Raw genomic sequence first — 12,185 nt, 5'->3', positions numbered from 1 at the left:
AAAATATTGGGCAAGATGGACAAAGCTCCCTGGCAGAGGACATGCTTTGCATTCCAGTGTCCCAAGGAACTCAGCCCATGGAATCTCCAGGTAGGGTTGGGAAAGAGCACAGAATTGCCGAGTTGGAGGGAAACCCAAGGGTCATTTAGTCCAACCTCCTGCAAAGCAAGAATTCCAGCATCCATGCAAATGGCCATCCAACCTCTGCTTGTCTGAGACCCCAGAGAACCACAGCCAGTCGCTGGAGACAATCCTGATTGAGATGGTCTCTCAGTGTAAAGCCGTCTTCTGCATTCCAGAGTCTAGGGGGCTTCTCTAGAGCAGGCCACCTTGTGTTCCTCAGAAGAGTTAGGGCAAAGTGAGTGGCAGGTTGCGGAAATGAAAAATACTATAACAGTTTGAGAAAACAGCCGTCAAAATGGCAAAGCCACCACCAAATACCAGCCTATACAGTGGTACCTCGGGTTACATACGCTTCAGGTTACAGACTCCGCTAACCCAGAAATAGTGCTTCAGGTTAAGAACTTTGCTTCAGGATAAGAACAGAAATCGTGCTCCAGCGGCGCGGCAGCAGCAGGAGGCCCCATTAGCTAAAGTGGTGCTTCAGGTTAAGAACTGTTTCAGGTTAAGAACGGACCTCCGGAATGAATTAAGTACTTAACCTGAGGTACCACTGTACACGATGCAGTGAACTAGCCAAACTAGCCAAGGGCCAGCTTCTCCCCACTCCACCCAGTTGCAGCCTTACATTTCTGCAGATGTTCTGGAGACGAATCTTTGGCTGCCAAGAGGAACGAAGGAGGTTGGGGCCAACTGGCCTGAACCTGGAACAAGGTGAGGTGTGGGCTACCTGACCCCAAGCACCACATTTTGGGTGTCCATAAGTGGGATAAAGTGGGAGAGAAACAGAGGTGAGCCAGGAGGTACCATCCAGTGGGAAATTCTTCTGCACAAGCCACACTGAGATGAGCAGGGGCCATGCAAGAGGAGAGCAGGGGAGCTCACACTTGGGTCCCCATTCATTTCAATGGTCCTGCACAAGAAAGCTTCCTGCAAACATCTTAATTAGTTGGAAGAGGAAAGGTGACACTTGGAGGAATTGTGAAAAACACAAGAGGAGGCCTGCAACTGGATCAGACCAAAGGTAAATGTGTCAATTTCAGGTGTTCTCAGCTTCTCGTTTTTCCCATCTTAAATTCCATTAACCACATTTCCCCATAAGTTTGTGATTTCTCTTTAAAGTCCTCGTGAAAACTTATCAAAACTTAGTGGAAATTTCATTTCTTGCATTCCCCTCATGGAATGCATTTCCATACGCTGTTATCACCAGGATTTGCAATTTTGTACTCGTTTTCGCCTAGTAAATGCCCTTTTGTGAACATTACCCGGCTGGAGAATTTTGAATTTCAAAGGATGACTGTGTTCCAGTTCCAATATTGCTTTAGGAAGTGCAAATGAGGGGGCTCCGCTAGGGGCGCCACGAAAGATGGCTGACAGTACCATCTCTCCAGTTCCCACGAGGTAATTTAGAATCTGAGATGGGAGTAATCAGCCTCCCAAATTCTTCCCGGTGGAAGGGAAGATGCAGTCTCATCCGCGGATGCCCAACAAATCACCCCCAAGTTCGTAAAGAAGGAGGGGGGGGCACTGGATGGAAAGCCCTCAAGGGAGTTCGAATCTCCTGGACGCTGTCTTCATGATAGCTCCTAGTTCCATTTCTTAAGATAAAAATTTTGATTTAAGATCTTGGATATGCTTTGGGTGAAGAAAGGGTAATTAATCTGCCAATTAAGCCAGCCACTGAGGAGCCAAGAATGGTGGAGAGGAAGAAAGATAACATCAAAGAATAACATCTAAGCTGGTATGTTGGAACGGAACGGAAAGGAGGGGGGATAAAACTTTTTCATTTTCTACTACGATAATACAGTGGTGCCTCGCAAGACGAAAAGAATCCGTTCCGCAAGTCTCTTCGTCTAGCGGTTTTTTCGTCTTGCGAAGCAAGCCCATTGACGGCTTAGCAGATTAGCGCTATTAGTGCTTTTAGCGGCTTTTAGCGGCTTTTAGTGGCTTTTAGCGGTTTATCGGCTTAGCGGATAAGCGGATAAACGGATAAGCGGCTTAGTGGCTTAGAAAAAAGGGGGGGAACCCCGCAGGAACTCGCAAGACATTTTCATCTTGCGAAGCAAGCCCATAGGAAATTCATTTTGCGAAGCACCTCCAAAACGGAAAACTCTTTCGTCTAGCAAGTTTTCCGTCTTGCGAGGCATTCGTCTTGCGGGGCACCACTGTACCTAACAACACCCCCCCCCCCGAGGAACCGTCTACATTACTGATAGCAAGTGAGATTGGAAAATACAAACTGTGTGGAAATAATACTAACTAAAGCCTTTGTTCTTTAAAATATTTGGAAGAAGATAAAAGACTCTCCTGTGACGCACTATTTAATTGGGATCTGCCATTATGAGATAGACTGAGTTGCAGAGATAAATAGTCATAGGGGGAGGCGAGCTCTTAATTTGTTATTATATCTGTACTTCAAGTCCAATTTGGCAAACCTCCCCTGGAAAGACTGTTTGATGCAACCTGTCTGAGAAAATTAATGAGCAAACGCCTAGATTTTATTTCATCGAAACTGAGAGAAGATGGCGTCTGCCACCAGAGAAGGGCTTTTGGATTGATTCGGCATAAACATCAGCATATGAGGACATACTGCAAATAATAGACTTATCAGCTGCAAAAAGAAAAAAGAAAAAAGGAGAGCCATACAAATTTCACACAGAAGTATATTATTGTTCACTCCAACTCGCCTGTGGAAATAACTCAGAGGCTGTGAAAGAAAGAAGGATAACAACAGGAGGACTCAAAGAAGGAACTTTTGGAAACTCAAGGCAGTAGAAACATAAGATGATTGGACCCCACTGAACTTGAAGCATGGGAAGCCCCAACAAAAATTTATAATTTGGCAAAATATTTGGACTTTATGATATGTATTTGTATAATTTGGAATATTTAATGTGATTTGATTGGGTTGTTAAAATGGAAACCTTAATAAAATTATTATATATATATAAAAAAGGAAGTGCGAATGAGGCAAGTTGGCCTTTAAATTCAAACTGGATTGACTCCCCCCACCCCTTTTGTGAAGAGGCCAAGCAGGCAGGCAGTTCTTCCAACCAGTTGCTCCAAAGGGCAGCTGAGAAATGGAGGGTCAAGGCCCTCCCTCAAGCACACGGTCTTAGGTTGGCCCTGAGATGGGGATCCTGACGGCACAACATATCCGGTGCTATGATGGTAAAATACTTTGCCCAAGGCGATTAAAATACAATGCAATAAAGTGAAACAGGAAGCCAGAGTAGAGCCCCCCAGTGGGGAGAATTCAGCTCATAGTCGAGGAAGAACCATAGGAAGCTGGCCTACTGGGTCAGACCACTGGTCCATCTAACTCAGTACTGCTTACTCTTACTGGCAGCCGCTCCCCAGGACTTCAGGCTGGGTTCTCTCCCAGCCCTACCTGAAGGTGCCAGGAACTGAACCTGGGACCCTCTGTATTCAAGACAGATGCTTAATAATAATAATAATAATAATAATAATAATAATTTATTATTTATACCCCACTCATCTGGTTGAGTTTCCCCAGCCACTCTGGGGAACAGGGCTGCCTTCAGGTGTCTTTTAAAGATAAGATAGATGCTTATTTCCTTCACATCTGAAGGGAGGGCGTTCCACAAGGCGGGCACCACTACCGAGAAGGCCCTCTGCCTGGTTCCCTCTAACCTCACTTATGGCAATGCGGGAACCGCCAGAAGGCCCTCAACGCTGGATCTTAGTGTCCGGGCTGAACGATGGGGGTGGAGACACTCCTTCAGGTATACTGGGCCAAGGCCGTTTAGGGCTTTAAAGGTCAGCACCAACACTTTGAATTGTGCTCGGAAACGTACTGGGAGCCAATGCAGATCTCTCAGGACTGGTGTTATGTGGTCCCAGCGACCACTCACAATCACCAGTCTAGCTGCCGCATTCTGGATTAATTGCAGTTTCCGGGTCACCTTCAAAGGTAACCCACGTAGAGCACATTGCAGTAGTCCAAGCGGGAGATAACTAGAGCATGCACCACTCTGGTGAGACAGCTCTGTCTCTGAACTATGACCCCTTCCGACACACTGTTGCCAAAGGTCAGCTTCTCTTTTTCTAACTAGGCTCCCTCAGAACAGGTTTTGAGGGGAGGATTCAGACAGAGCTCATGAGGCAGGGAGTTCCAGAGGCCCAATGTGATGATACGGAGCCCAAAAGAGCCACACACCCATACAGATCTTCCCCAATAGTGAAATGCCAAGCTTTCCACCCATGTGAAGTAATCTGGTCCCAGCGCTGCTTCTGAAAACCACTGTGCTCCCCCTGGGGTCCAATGGCATCCACCCCCATTTCCAGCTCTTTCTCAGTGTACCTTCCCCTTCCCACCCACCCCTGCTTAAAATTTACTATCTGAGAAACGCATCAAGCCCCAAAATGGACTGACCTTTCTGCTAATGTACATCGCCTAATGAGCGGGTGCCATTAACCACCTCCATCTTGGGATATTGCACTTTCCCAGTTCCCATCCATCATCGCTAAATGCTCGATCTTGTCCGCCTGCTTAAATTTTTTATTTTTACCCTTTAAACTGAAGAAATAAGTCTTGTGTCTAATTAAGCAAACTTACATATTCAATTAATAGAGTCATTATGGCTTAATGAATATGGAGCCTGGGTTAAGGGGATGGAGATTTTTCTGCTGGCGATGAAAAGGGCTCTGGAATTAATCCGGGAGTAATCCTTCTTTTACACACACACACACACACACACACACACACACACCCCTCTGGAAAGGAGGGAAGGGTTGAGGTCAGCAAACACCTGGACCCAAATCCTTGTCTGGAGATGCAAACAATAGCGGTCAGTGGGAGGGGTGGGCTCTGTCTGGCCTCGGCAAGGTTTAGACACCGGACAAGGCGCTTGACAGGGCTGTCAGACAGCCCATCCCAGTGTCCCAGAAGACTGCAACACACAGTCAACATCAAGCAGAGGGCAAGGTCCAGAGTGGACTGGCCATTGAGCCCAGGAGCACAGGCAGAAACTGTCCTTGCATAGGGTCAAGGTGCTGAGACTCTACAGAAAGCCAAATAGCTCAAGTGTTATCGCTTGCATTGGTGTGGCAGGAGAGGGTGGCAAGTGTGACAGGAAGATTCAAAGACCATCAAAGAAGCATTTAAGCATTTCAGTGTCATTTACTGCACAGCACTGGACTCTTTGGATATACAACAATATACAACCAGAAACAGTACCCACACTTCTCTTCAACAGCATTGGCTATGCTATAGTTCTTCACGACATATTGTTGTGAGCAGGGATTTCCAACTCTGTCAAATATGGGAGATCGGAAAAGAGAAAGGCTTCTTTGTGCTGATGAGGCAATGAGAGTATGTTTGTCTAAACGAGATTAGCTGGCAAGCTCACACCTCTCATTAAGTTCGCATACATACTTATGGTACATATGTTTATAATTACATTTTGGGAATGATTCATTTTTTTAAATGGTTCATGTTCTTTGTTTTATACTGTCTGGATGTCCCATGATCATATTATAAAGTAGTTGTGTTCTATGTTATAAATCAAGCACGGCTAGGAGTTTCTCTTTGTTTTCCATTGTATTTCTTATCAATAAAAATGTGGTGTGGTGCAAAGAATTTTTATTCGGAAAGTGTGGCTTAGAGAAAAAGCGGCCTTAAAAGCTGGCCGGAATTAGCAAAAGCTTTACCAGCTGTCTCGAACTGGGAAGGAAGGAACCGGCCAGACTGTCACCAAGAGAGAAAGTTCTAAGTCCCAGCGCCACCAAGTAGGCCGTCTGCTGGTGGAGCCCAGCAGTCTGGTCTCACATGTGGGCAGGGTAGCGCGCTGAGCCTCCAAAGCTGGCTTGGCACATGTAGGGCAGGGTAGCCAACAAGGTGCCCTGCGCATGTTGTTCAGCTCCAGCTCTCACCAGCCTCAGCCAGCATGCTCACCAGCCAGGGATGGTGGGAGCTGGAGTCCAGCAACATCAAGAGAGCACCAAGTTGGCCAGTCCTAGCAGCAGGTTTTGTTACAGGGCCTGATGGGCCAGGATAGAGCCTGGTGCAAGGGGGAGCTCAGCTGATGGAATGTGCACACTGGCTGGTACTGCAGCCTAGATGGTACCACCAAACTCAGTTTTCCAGGCCTGGAGGAGAAACAGTAGCAGCGGGTTAAGAAGGAAGACCAGAGTCTCCAACGGGGGATGACCCCAAAGAGTAGGATGACATGAAATCTGAAGCAGCATGAAATGACGTTGCCAGCACTTGATGTCAAAGTCAGGTGGTGGACTTGGAGGCAAAGGAGGTCCTAGCCCTAGAGTCCCTCAGAGCCAAGCCTGGAATAATCTGGCATCTGAGAGCTGAGCAGGATAGGAACCCAGAGCCCACGGAGGAGCTCTGGGTTCAGGGCAAAAGTTGGCATTGCTTGAGCCTGGTTTTCAGGTCCTGGACACTGGTGATAGAAACAGAATCTGAATGGTCAGATGCTTGGGTCCTGTGGTCCTTAGAGAATATGGCTTAAATAGCACTCCCAGCATGCAAGGCCACAGGAAGATCCCCACGCCCTTTAACACACTGCACAGTGACCATAAATCACCTTTCCTTTATTTAAGTTAGCAGCCCTAAGAAGAAAAGCAGCAGTAAAAGGAAACAGGCCCAGCATAAAAGGGTAATTACGGTCTTAAAGGATTATGACTCTCTCACTCCTCCCTGTGTACCTTGCCTGCATCTCCCTTTGTGACACTGGGTGATTCCCAGGAGCTCATAAAATGTTACACAGAGGGGAATCATTATTGCCTCGGATAGCCTTTTGGGTACTTGCCACGACCTCTCCCTCTAAGATTTTGACTCCTGTAAAGGCCTCACCCAGAGACATTCCCTAATCCAAAAATAAGTCTGCTTATTACCCAGTAAATGCAAACTGCTGCCACCCACTCCTGCTGCCTTATCGTGAGAAACCTGGCCCAAAAGGCCCCTGAAGATTTTTCTGAAACAAAGAGATCTACCCCCTTGGTGTCAAAGCCAAATACACACAGTATCCAAGGCAAGGAGTCCCAGGCATGAGGGCTGGCCCAACCAACTGAGTTCATGGTGACCTTCAGAGCCGCCTTGAGTGTCAGGTTGATGTCTGCATCTGCTACCAGTGTTGAAGGTCCCTTTATCAGTTGTGCAGACTCAGGCATGTTGTGACTCTGTAGCTGCAAATGAGTGGATGGAAGGATGCCAGCGTTTCAGGCAGGAGACCTTCTCAACCCCACCTGGAGATGCCAAGGATTGAACCTGGGACCTTCAGCATGTGAGTCGGACGCTCTGCCATTAAGCTACAGCACTTCCCCATGTAGATTATAGGTTTACATGGGGTGTTGTTCCACCACACCTTGCAGCCCTGAATAAGAGACCTGGAACAAAGGACAGCTAGATCATATTGCCTATTGAATACATGGTCAAGCATCCTGCACGTTGCTGCCTGGTGGGCAAGGGCACGCCTCACAGGACTTAGGCTGCACCTGAAGCCTCCAGGGGACTCTCACAAGCCCCAGCAGGTATGCCACAGCTAACTAAACAAAAACTGCTCTGGGTAAATGTTAATGCCTGAATTTCACGCCCTTTTTATAATCTCATATTGACTAACTGGGCATGGGAACTGTCAGGGGCATGCTGTGGCAGCAGCAATGGCACACTTCCTGCCAGGGATTAAATAACACTGTGTGAAAGAGAAAGGGTGTGTGTTTGTGTCCATGCACGTGTGCACACACACACTCACATGTTGGGGCTTGTGTTGAACATAGGGGCTGGCTCTACCATTAGGCAGAGTGAGGCAAAATCCTCTGGAGGAGGTCATAACAGCAGGCCCCTAACTCATAACAGCAGGCCCCTAACTCTTCCTTGTAGAATCCTCAACCATTCCTCTCTAGGCCACGTGACCTGCCCTGCACCCTTAAGGTAGCCTCTTGCCTCAGTCGTGTTACAAAGACGCTGCCCTTCACCAGCTCTGAAACAAGATTCAGCGGCTGCTCCAGTCAGCTTTTGTATGTAGGGTGTGGGTGTGGGTGGGTGTGGGTGTACACAAACTTCTCATTTACTTCAGGCAGAAAAAAGCATTGGTCTAGATTGGTGACTGGAGCGGCCGCCAAGACCACATAACACTGGTCTTGAAAGACCTACATTGGCTCCCAGTACGTTTACGAGCAGAATTCAAAGTGTTGGTGCTGACTTTTAAAGCCTTAAATGGCCTTGGCCCAGTATACCCGAAGGAGCGTCTCCACCCCCATCATTCAGCCTGGACACTGAGGTCCAGCTCCGAGGGCCTTCTGGCGGTTCCCTCACTGCGAGAAGTGAGGTTAGAGGGAACCAGGCAGAGGGCCTTCTCAGTGGTGGCACCCGACCTGTGGAACGCCCTCCCTTCAGATGTCAAGGAAATAAACAACTACCAGATTTTTAGAACACATCTGAAGGTAGCCCTGTTTAGGGAAGTTTTTAATGACTGATGTTTTAATGTATTTTTAATATTTTGTTGGAAGATGCCCAGAGTGCCTGGGGAAACCCAACCAGATGGGCGGGATATAAATAAATTATTATTATTATTATTATTATTATTATTATTATTATTATTATTCTACCATGCTTCTCACTCCCTTTGCAAACCCAGCAGACTGGAGCTTCTAGGCTACTGTGCCAACTTTCCAGAGCATCCCATCAGCTGCACCCAACCAGTCAGTCCCAGCACACCAGGCCCTATAAAGCCCTGGGCCTCAGTGCTTGCTCCTCATACCGAGAAACCTGCCTCTGCTGAGAGACTTGCTGCCTATTCTTCTGATACTGGGAGAAAGATCAGAGCAAAGTGGTTGAGCCCATGCTTTGCCCACACAAGGTCACAGGCTCAGTTCCCACTGGCATCTCCAAATAGGGCTGGGAATGTCCCCCGTGTGACATCCCCACCACCACCACTGATCTTCCTATATCCTCCCCTTTGTTTAGCTAAGAAGGACTTAAGACTCTCACAGAAATAAGCTTCAGTGTCAATTATCCATGGGGCTACAGTACCCAGTTTGCTGATGGGCCTCCACAGATTGGGGCTGAACATAGAGTGCTCAAAAGAACTGGGCTTCCCTATTGTTGTTGTTTAGTCGTTTAGTCATGTCCGACTCTTCATGACCCCCTGGACCAGAGGATGCCAGGCACTCCTGTCTTCCACTGCCTCCCGCAGTTTGGTCAGACTCATGCTTGTAGCTTCGAGAACACTATCCAACCATCTCGTCCTCTGTCGTCCCCTTTTCTTTGTGCCCTCAATCTTTCCCAACACCAGGGTCTTTTCCAGGGAGGCTTCTCTTCTCATGAGGTGGCCAAAGTATTGGAGCCTCAGCTTCAGGCTCTGTCCTTCCAGTGAGCACTCAGGGCTGATTTCCTTAAGAATGGATACGTTTGATCTTCTTGCAGTCCATGGGACTCTCAAGAGTCTCCTCCAGCACCACAATTCAAAGGCATCAATTCTTCCCTATTAGAAGCCCTGAATGTCTTGCCAAACATGCTCATTCTGGCACAGGTCAGCAGGGTCATACCAGGGCTCTGGTGCAACCCAGCTGACAAGCGCCAGAGCACTGGACTGGAAGGTGCACCCCTTTTGACGCCCCAGTTTTGGGGGCAAAAATGTTGGAGGGTATGGGAGTGGGGAATAAACGAGATCTGAAAGAGCCGGGGAAGCGGGGGGAGAAGGAGGAGGAAGGCTGGAAACAGCTTCTGGTGTCTATACTGCTTCTCCAACTCTGTGTTACAAAGATGTCTGCAAATGTGCCATGAAGGGTGGCAACATCAACACGCCCCCCCCCCCTTGCAGACGACCACAGCGCCTGGAGACAGACAGTCAGGTTGTACATTCATAGCAGTGTCCAGAGGAGGAATGACCGCTGGAAGGAGTGCAGAGAGAAGAATCCCCATGGGGCATCTGCAGCAGCACCATCAGACTCCTCCATCTGCCCCAGCTGCAACAAAACATGCCTCTCCTGTATCGGTTTCTACAGCCACAGCAGGCGCTGCAACCTTCCAACAGTTTTACTTCACTCCCAGAGCCGCACTCCTCCCTTGTCTCCAGAGACAGACAGATGCCAACAACTGCTTCGCCCACCTTTCTGACCAAGACATTTTGCAAAGCAGAAGTTGGTTTTCTGATGAAACTGGCTTATAGCTCCTTCCAGGTTTCTAAGAAAACCCCAAATCAGATTATGTGCAAGTTGACATATACTTTTCCTGTTATGTCCTTGATGAACCTACTCCTGCAGTCTTTGCACAACGCCTTGACAAAGCCCTGTGTTGGTCCCGATGCAAGACTCTGATTAAATTCTGCCAGAAAGTAGCTGTGTCCAAGTGCTTTTCTTTTCTTTTCTTGCCCTGGTGGCAAAGTGGGTGATGAGTCTCCGTGGAGAGGAAAGCGTGACTCCACGCGAGGTGAGGGCCATGCTGTGTGAGATGCTACAGGGGGCAGAAAGTGAGCCAGGGACCCTGCTGCAAGGCACCCAGCTGGAAGGAGTGGGCAAAGAGATCCAGAGTGCGAATGGGCAGCAGAGGGGCTGGGACTGCAAACAGAGGCAGTCAGTAGCTGAAAGCAAGGGGGAAGACGATGCGTCCGCGAAGGGCAGGGGTGCCAACTTGAATAAAACATTGTGGGGGACGCAGGTAAGCCCCGGCCCACATAACTGATCACATGACACAGTGCATGCACACCATTGGAATGCATCAACTTTGGAGGGCCCAGCCCCCTCAAATATTTTATTGTGGGGGCTGAAGTCCCCGCAGCCCCTAGGAGTTGGCTCTTATGGAGAAGGGCAAGCTGGTTGGAGCTGAGGAGCTGCTTCTGCTAGATGTCTCAACCCCCCTGGGAGCCTGTTGTGGAAGAAGAAATGCAGGAGGAAAGTGACTGAGCGGAGAGCAAACTGCAGGATGGAGGTGAAGAACTGCTGCTTATGGAGCTTTTCACTCCACGTGTGCCAGCGGTGCAGGAGGAGATGGAAGAGGTGGGCATGCATGAGCAAGAGGAACTAGTGCCTGCAGAAATGCCAGAAGAAGGGGGCAGCAGAAGGAATGGGGGGGCATGTGTGAGCACGCAGGAAGAGCAGCTGGTACCTGAGGAAGTGGCGGTGAAGAAAGTTGGAGATCCGTGGGCATGCACCAGGGTAGTGCCTGCTGAACTGGGTGAGATAAAACCCTCCCATGACCTTGCTTTCTGGGTGCCCCAAGATGGCCTTGTGGGATGGGGACCAGTCCCTATACTGAGTGCAGCCCTTAAGCAGGCCCCAGCCGCCAGGGTCCTGTGAGTTTGGGGAGCAAGAGATGCTGTGTTACTTGCCTTTATTTGGGCCCACGAGGGGCACGAGAGAGATTGGGAATAAGCAGAGAGGGGAATATGTGGCTGTCAGCTTGGGTGACTGGGCCAGCTGTTCCTGAAGAAGGGGCCCCCAGATAAAGACTTGTGGCAGGACTTTGATTTTCAGTTTGGAGCAGGGGATGAAGTGATCCAGGAGCAGCAAGAGAAAAAAAAGACAAAGGGGACTCCCAGGGTACCAGTGGGAAATCAGATTTGATTGCGGAGTAGTGCCTTGAGGCCCTGGGTGCAACTACAGAAACCACTTGGGGACTGGGGTCCAAGTTTGGAGCCTCTGACCCACCACCAGAGGGGAGAACAAAGAGAAATCGAAGGGCTCCACAAGGAATGAACCTGTGATCTGAGAACCAAAGTGGCTGTTGATCTACTTGAACTGAGACCCTTTAAAATCTAAAAAAGCTTGAGACCATACTCCTTGAAGGGCAGTCTCTTATGTGACTCTGCCCCAAATCCTTTAAGATTGCCTGTTGCCCCTGCCCCCATGATGCGACACATGGCGGGGCTTTCTCTGTGGCGGCCCTGCCTGTGGAACTCCCTGCTTCAAGAGGCTAGGGGTCCTCTTCTTCTCTATCTTTGTTCTAGCGGGAATTGAAAACCTTTCATTTTTAAGCAAGTTTTTGATTCTGTTCCTACTTAATATGTTGATAGCTGGTGCTGCTCTTTGTTCCTCTTTTTTGTAATAATTTGTTTTGTAATAATTGGACCGTTGTGGTTTTTATCTTTGCT

The sequence above is a fragment of the Podarcis erhardii genome (assembly GCF_964252035.2).
Source record: "Podarcis erhardii genome assembly, chromosome: 14".
NCBI classification, from domain to species: domain Eukaryota; kingdom Metazoa; phylum Chordata; class Lepidosauria; order Squamata; family Lacertidae; genus Podarcis; species Podarcis erhardii.
The sequence above is the reverse complement of the archived record's forward strand: the minus strand, read 5'-3'. Positions refer to the sequence as shown.